Below are 7,784 nucleotides of genomic sequence, written 5' to 3'. Positions count from 1 at the left end.
CTTCATCAGCTGGTTGAAATGTTTCACTTGGCATTCCATCAATTCCTGAAACCTTATATTTGGATACTATTTCAGTGCAGCTTGAACTTCTTCCATCAGTACCATTGGCTTTTGTTCGTATCCTACCTGGTGAAATGATCGAATGTCAGCTAGTTACTTTTTTTTCCCGTGATTTTGTATCAGTTCAATCTTTTGCTTTCTTCATGTTTGCTCATCCCACGGCTATTCACGTCTGATGGCATTATTGCTCAGTGCATCAAATCTGTTCTTGAGATGTTCTCAAAGTTCAAGTGGGATAAATGAGATAATTTTTTGACTCTTGTGGGTTTGTTTTAATTTTTTTTTCAGCTTCAATCTCTACTTACAAATTGGCAATTGGTGGTCTGTTCTACAGTCAGGCCCTGGCCTAATTTTACCTGCCAATACTGAGCTTCTCTGTTGTCTTTTCGCATAGATGTAGTCAATTAGATTTCTGTGTATTTCATCTGGAGAGGTCCACGGGGATATGTTGTTGAAAAAAGGTATTTGTTATGAAGAAATCATTGGTCTTGTGATCGCAGACTTCATTTCTGTCACCAAAACCATGTTTTCCAACTGCAGTTCCTTCTTCAGGACCAAATTTTTCATTCCAATCACCAATAATTACCAATGCATTTTAATTGATCAAATTCAGAAAGAAGACATTTATAGAATTCTTTAATTGTGGCATCATTGATTTTCATGCTTGACACATACATTTGAATATTAGTTGTATTAACTACAGTTGTATTTCCTTGTATGTGTGTGGATGGACAATGAATGTTACTTCATTACTCTTGATTTTGTTATTCCTGGCAGAGTAAACCATATTATCTTCTGACTCAAAATGGCCAATACTACTCCATTTTAGCTGACTAATGCATAGAGTGTTGATGTTTATGTGCTCCACTTAATTTTTGGCAACTTCCAGTTTTCCTAGATTCATGCCTCCCATGTCTAAGTTGTAATTACTAATCAATTTTTGTAGCTGTTTCTTCTCATTTTGATTCATGCCCTATGAGCCAATGATGGTCTAGAGGGCTTTACCATCCTTGTCATTATTGTCAACACCTACAAATAAGAGTTTTTCTACTTCGTTGTCAAATTTGGGTGCCTTTAACTTCCCTTGCTCATCTTATAACTCTACCTAAGAGCTTCAGCACAATATTTGAATAGATATGATGATAAAGGGCATTACTGTCTATTTCTCATACAAAAGGGATATGCTTTTAATTTCTCTTCATTTAAATGATTTTTGCTTTGTATATATGCCATTCATTACATTGAAGATTTTCTCTTCGGTTATTATCTTTTGGATGCTTTTGTCAGATGCCATTTCTGCATTAATAGTATGGCACGTGGTCCTTTTCTTTGGCTTAGGTATGTGAAAGTACTACATTGGTTGGTTCTCTAATATTGAACCCTTCTGGTATGTCTGGTGAGAATCCCACTTGGTACTGGTGTAGTTTAAAGAAACATTTGCATTATATTGGTTAGGAGTTTGTTGAGAATTTTTGCATGTATCTTCATAAGGGATATTGGCCTATAACTTCCTTTATTTTTGTGTTTTTAAATGTCTGTTTGGTTTTGGTATCAGGCCTCGTGTTAGTCGGCGTTGACTAGAAAAACAAATCCAAAGACACCCATATGTGTATGAGAGAGAGCTGTATGTCAAAGGGGAAATGCATGTTAAGGAAACATCCCAGTTCAGTCCATGTCTGATACCGATCTATAAATTCTTCTTCTATTCAAGGAATTTTTACATTTAATTCTTTATTTCTTTTGTTATCCAGTATTTTCTAAGGAGGATGTTATTCCATTTCCATGGATTTGATTGTATTCCCTTTATCTTCCTATTGATTTTTAATTTATAGCATTGTAAATAAATTTGTAAATTTATTTAGGCTTGCTATTTGGCCTAAAATAGGAGGGGCTAGCTTCCATCCCACTGCCACCACACACACACACACACACACACACACACACACGCCCCAAAAAACAAACCAACAAAAAAAAAGGAACAAAGCTCTGCTGGGTAGAGCTTTCATAGTAAGCATTTTCCCTGCTGGACAAGCATGGAGCAACTTGCTCTGAGTTAGTGCACCCAATGGCATCACCTGGGAAGGTTCTCTCTGGTCACAGTGAATTTTTTCATAAAATCAGTTTTGTTTGATGTGCGTGTGTGTGTGTGTGTGTGTGTGTGTGTGTGTGTGATGGCTAATTTAGGGAAACAGTGTGTGGCTAAGAAATTTTGCTTCCTGCTTGGGGAAATGGCCACAGAAATGGATGTGATGTTGAACACAGCTTACAAAGACAGGGCTATGGAAAAAACACAAGTGTGCGACTGGTTCTCTCTTTTCTAAAAAGGTGAAATGTTGCTTGATGACAAATCTCATTCTGGGGTCCATCAGCTTCCTGAAGGGACAAAAATTTCAACAAAATTCATGCACTTGTGCTCAAAGACCAATGATGGACCACTGAAGAGATGAGGAAGGTACCTGGACTTGTTTAGAGCTTGGTTCAGCAAATTTCACAGGAAAATTTGGGAAGGTGTAGGGTCACTGTGAAATTGGTGTCTTGGGTTCTGAGTGATCAGGAAGGAGTGTTGCGTGGAAACATGGAAACATGTCATCCTTTGAAAGAAAAGCTCCAAAGAAACCCAGGTCACCCTCCCACCCCCCCTTCCCCCCGCCAGGTCATGACTGGTAAGGAGACATGGTGCTACTTGTATTCTTACAAACTTGGTAGCAAACATTAATCAAGCCAGTGGAATGTGCCATTGTCACCTTTGCCCGAAAAAAACTTGTCAAGGGAAACCAAAGATCAAGACGATGTTCACTTGTGTTTTTGATGTGAGGGGGATAGTGCACTTGGAGTTTGTTCCACCAGGCCAGCCTATTCATCAAGCTTTCTATTTAGAGGTTCTGAAAAGATTGCTTAAAGTGTGTGACAAAATTCCTAATTTGTGACAAATGGGGGACTGGTTTTGCCACCAGGTCAGTGCCCCTGCTCACCCAGACATCCCAGTGCACCAGTTTTTGGAAAAAAATAGCATGCCTCTTTTGCCCCATTCACCTTACTCATCTGGCCTCATTCCATGCAACTTTTTTTTTCTTTTTGCTTCTGCAAATGAAGAGGTACCCGAAGGGACAGCAATCTGAGCACATAGAAGTAGTGAGGAAAATCATGAGGGAGGTCAGCCATCTAACAGATAAGTTTGAAAAATGTTTCCAAGAATGGAATCCCAGATTTGACAAATGATTGTCAGGCAAGGTGATGATGAGCTATTCCACTGGCTTGATTGCTGTTTGCTTTCAGGGTTACAATTTGGGCTGCTAACCGCAAGGCCAGCATTTTGAAACCACCAGTCACTCGGTGGGAGAAAGATGGGGATGTTTATTCCCATTAAGAATTACAATCCTGAGAATTCACAAGGGCAGTTCAGTTCTACGTTGTCCTAGAGGGCTGCTATGAGTTAGAATGGACTCATTGGCAGTGAGGGTTTTTATTTTGAAATCATTCAATCATTTCTTTAATCAAGGACAACTAGGTCATCTAAAATTTTTTCAAAATATGACTTTTTTCTTTTACCATTTTATTTTACCTTCACCCAAGTTAATGTGTCTATTCTCTAGTTAGTGCCTTATGCTTCCTTTCCCTCCCACCCCAAGATACGCACTCATGTTTATTGCAGCACTGTTCATAGTAGCAAAGAGGTCAACTAAAGGCCCTTCAATGGAAAAGTGGACAAATAAACTATGGTGTACACACACACACACACACACACTGGCATACATGCAAGATTATATAATAATGATGGGTCTGTGAACCACCCAGCAACACAGATGAAACTGGCAGACATATATATCGAGAGAAATAAATCAATCACAAAAGGACAAATATTGTATGAGATCACTATTATAAAAAGTCAAGAATGGGTTTCACATTAAAAGAAATAGTTTTTGATGGTTACCAAGGGTGCCTTTTATTTTTCCAGTAGAATTTTATTTTCAAGAGCTAAAATAGAAACCTTGATTTTGCTGAAGCATTTATTTTCTTTTTCCAGTGAAGAAAATATAGTCATGCTACCTGTGGGATTAGAATTTCAATTAGCTGAACAACCAGGGAATAACCCTATAACTTGGTCTAGCTATAATGTAAGCTTTCTGGAGACCTCCATGACCTTCCCCTGCTGCTTTAGGAAATGAAAAAAAGAGAAAAAAAAGAGTGTATTTATGCTCTCTGCTAAGTGTTGGACTGGAAACAGCAAGGTCAAAGGTTCAAACCTAGCAGTCTCCCTGCAGGATAAAGAGGAGGCTGTCTGCTTCCGTAAAGATTTACAGTATCAGGAACCCTCCATAGGGTGGCTAGGAGTAGGAATGTCTCAGAGGAGGTGAGGTGTTGGGCTTGGTGCTTTCTGATGTCTTTTCTGCAGCATGTCATTGCTCCTTAAAAAGATGTATAGGAAGCAATTAGCTCCCAAACTTCTACTTTCATCGTACTTTTAAAGGGATGTACATTTTATTGGAAACCTTAAATAGCCTCTAGACAGAAGACCTCTTCAAACAAGGCTCTTGTGTGACCTACACAGAAAACAAGCTTTTTGGATTAGGGGGTGGGGTGAGAGGAGAGCTCACAGGGGTCAGCTGACTCAAAGGACTCCCTCATGAATGCTCTTCAGCCAATTTATCAGATTTTGCCACAGCTTCCTCAGTAGGTTCCACCGACAGAAGGCCCTCTCGGGGAGATGGTCATACTCAGCTGCTAAAATCTGCCAAAAAGGAGACCTTTGATGGGCTCCTTCAGGGCACAAGCTACCCCATAGGGCCAGAGAAGACCTCAGCGTACCTAGTCTTCCTCAGAAAGTTCTTCCACACCCAAGGATAGCAAGGAGATCCTGGAGGGATTTACAGTCCTGCAGGATCTTCTACACCCCACGGACAACATCATAATGCCCATTGCCAACAATTCTGGGATCCATGATGCCAGAGGTGGATTCCAGAGGATCCACAGATGGATAGATGCCCAGTCCAGCGATAACACGGAACAGCACCGTGGGAGCACCCACCTGGGCAAAGCCAGTGGCAGGAACAGGGTCAGTTAAGTCATCAGTAGGCACATAGATATCCCGCACAGAGGGGATCGTTCCCTTCTTGGTGGTGGTGATTCTTTACAAAATGATTCCCATATCAGTGGCCAGAGTAGGCTGATAACCCAATAAGGTTGACAGCTTTGAGCCAGCCCAGGTGAAGTGAAAGACGCTATCAACAAACAGCAGCACATCTTGACCTACTTGGTCTCTGAAGTATTCAGCCAGTCAGTCCAGTCAAAGCTACTTGGGCATGAGCACCAGGTGGTTTGTTCACTTGCCCATACACCAGTGTGAGCTTGGAGGTAGCATCTTTCAAGTTGGCAACACCATACTCAATCATTTCATGGTATAAGCCATTGCCTTTATGGATCCTCTCACCAATACCAGCAAAAACAGAGTAACCACTATAGACTTTGTTGACATTGTTGATTAATTCAATGATCAACACCACCTTGCCAACTCCAGCACTACCAAAAAGTCCAATTTTGCCACCCTTGGCATAGGGAGCCAGCAGATCCAAACCTTGATACCTACAATTTCCTGCTCAACACTCATCTCCATGAACTCAGGTGCCTCAGCATGAATAGGAGAAAATATTTTTTGTTTCCATTGTCCACTCCTCAGGAGGACGACATGGCTATCTACACCTGTCAAGAGTTACAGTCTCAGCAAAAAATAAAATAAATCATAGCATTGTGAATGAGGGAGAGTGCAGAGTGGGGACCCAGGGGGAAATTGACATCCCCTTGCATAAGGGGGAAATTGGACATCCCCTTGCATAAGGGCTGCGGGGAAGTGACGAACCAGTCAGAGTGTAGTGTAGCAACGATGAAATATACAATTTTCCCCCACTATCATGATCCCAATTCTACCTTATGTAACCAGCTAGACTGGGAGATGTACACTGGCACAGATAGGAACTGGAAATATGGGGAATCCAGGACAGATGAGGCCCTCAGGAACAGTGGTAAGAGTGGCAATATCAGGAAGGTGGAGGGAGGGTGAGGGAGAAAAGGGAAACATGTGACAAGGTCTACATGTAACCTCCTCCCTGGAGGATGGACAGCAGAGAACTGGGTGAGGAAGATGTCGGATGGTGTAAGATATGATAAAATAATAATTATTTATAAATTATCAAGGGTTCTGGGGGAGCGGGGAGGGAGGAGAAAATGAGGAGTTGATGCCAGGGGCTCAGGTGGAGAGTGGGTGTCTTGAGAATGATGATGGCAACATGTGTATAAATGTGCTGGATACAAATGATGTATGTACAGATTGTAAAAAGAGTTGTATGAGCCCCTAATAAAATGATTTAAAAAAAGAGTTACAGTCTCAGAAAACCACAGTGGCAGATCTACCCTGTCATAGAGGGCCACTGTACGTTGGAAACATTGTGCCATTGTGTTTGCTTGTGTGTTTGTTTCTTTGCAGACTCACCTGGAGCCCCGTGACGTTAACCATTGAAGTCTTCATGCAGGTTCTACTAACTGTAGCAATCAACAAACCTTTGCACTTGCCTCCCAGGGTCTGGATCTCTCCTCTGCGAGCTTATGCAGGGCTTGCTCCATCATTTGATGCGGGCCCCTGTCCAAAGTCACCTCCCTTCGAAAGGGCTCATCTGACCACTCTAATATAAAGTCTAGGAAGTCTGACAACAGGAGTTCTGGTGGCGCCTCAAGGAAACACGCAGCGGCTGAGCACAAGGGCTGCAGTTCATATCCACTAGTTTTGGAGATGCTGTGGCAACAGCTGTGCTTTCTATACGGTTCCTGAGTAAGATATTCAACTACAGGATACCTGAATCCGATTACAGGATACCCAAGTCCAGGAAGTTGTTTCTGTACTTATTGCACCTACACCACAGCAAGGAGTTGTGTTAAAAAGGTGGATGACTGTGTCTGCCTGTTTTTACTGGTTTCTTTCCTAAGTTTTCTTTGTAAAACTTCAGTGATTTTCAGCTTGATGTCTTGTCACCTGAATTGTTGTAGGGGCATTCCTGGAAGCACATCAATTATCCAAGACTGAACTGAATATCAAAATATGGCCTGAAGATCAAGCTTAAATATGACCGCACCTTTATTATTTCTAACTTTCAGGCAAGTATTCACTTTTTTAATGGAAGTTCTACTGAGGTGTCACATCTCAAAACACTTGCGTCAAGTAAACGTGCTGCTTTTCTCAAGCTGGACACTCATGTGATCATACCTAGACTAAGTCCAAGAACATTCTAGCCCCGGATCCCACCTTTGCTCTCTTCTAGTCACAGCCGGGTCAGCTACTTGGACGAGTCTGACCTTTCCTTCTGATAGCATCGCTGGAGCTCACCTGTTTCCACATGCCTCGGTGTTAGCCTCTCTCCACATGCTCTGCTCCCAAGCTCTGTACCTTGTTTAGGGCCAGCCTCTTCAAGACTCTAGAATCCTTTTACACAGAGAACAAAAAACCAAGTAAGTGCTTCACCAACTTTGATTCTTTAACAATTTTGTGGGTACAAACCTGCCACGCCTTATAGTGACCCCATTTAGACACAGTTCAAGCAGTGAACCCAGAGAATTGAATGTGTGTGAACTGAGCCATAATTTGGTTCAAACATGAATTCTTTAAAGGGAGTAGCAACTCTTAAAACTTATTTAAAAAATTTAGCTTTATTGATATATGTCATATGCAATACAATTCA

At 41.5% G+C, this 7,784-nt stretch overlaps 1 pseudogene; it reads right to left on the bottom strand.

Moving 5' to 3' along the window:
- Positions 1-4,682: 4,682 nt before the first annotated feature.
- LOC142426715 (ATP synthase F(1) complex subunit beta, mitochondrial pseudogene) lies at positions 4,683-7,444 on the bottom strand (annotated as a pseudogene).
- Between the last annotated feature and the right edge of the window lie 340 nt (positions 7,445-7,784).

This window comes from Tenrec ecaudatus, chromosome 14, assembly GCF_050624435.1.
Source record: "Tenrec ecaudatus isolate mTenEca1 chromosome 14, mTenEca1.hap1, whole genome shotgun sequence".
Taxonomy (NCBI): Eukaryota; Metazoa; Chordata; class Mammalia; order Afrosoricida; family Tenrecidae; genus Tenrec; species Tenrec ecaudatus.
Note: the sequence above shows the minus strand (reverse complement) of the source record. Positions and strands in the feature narration are given on the sequence as shown.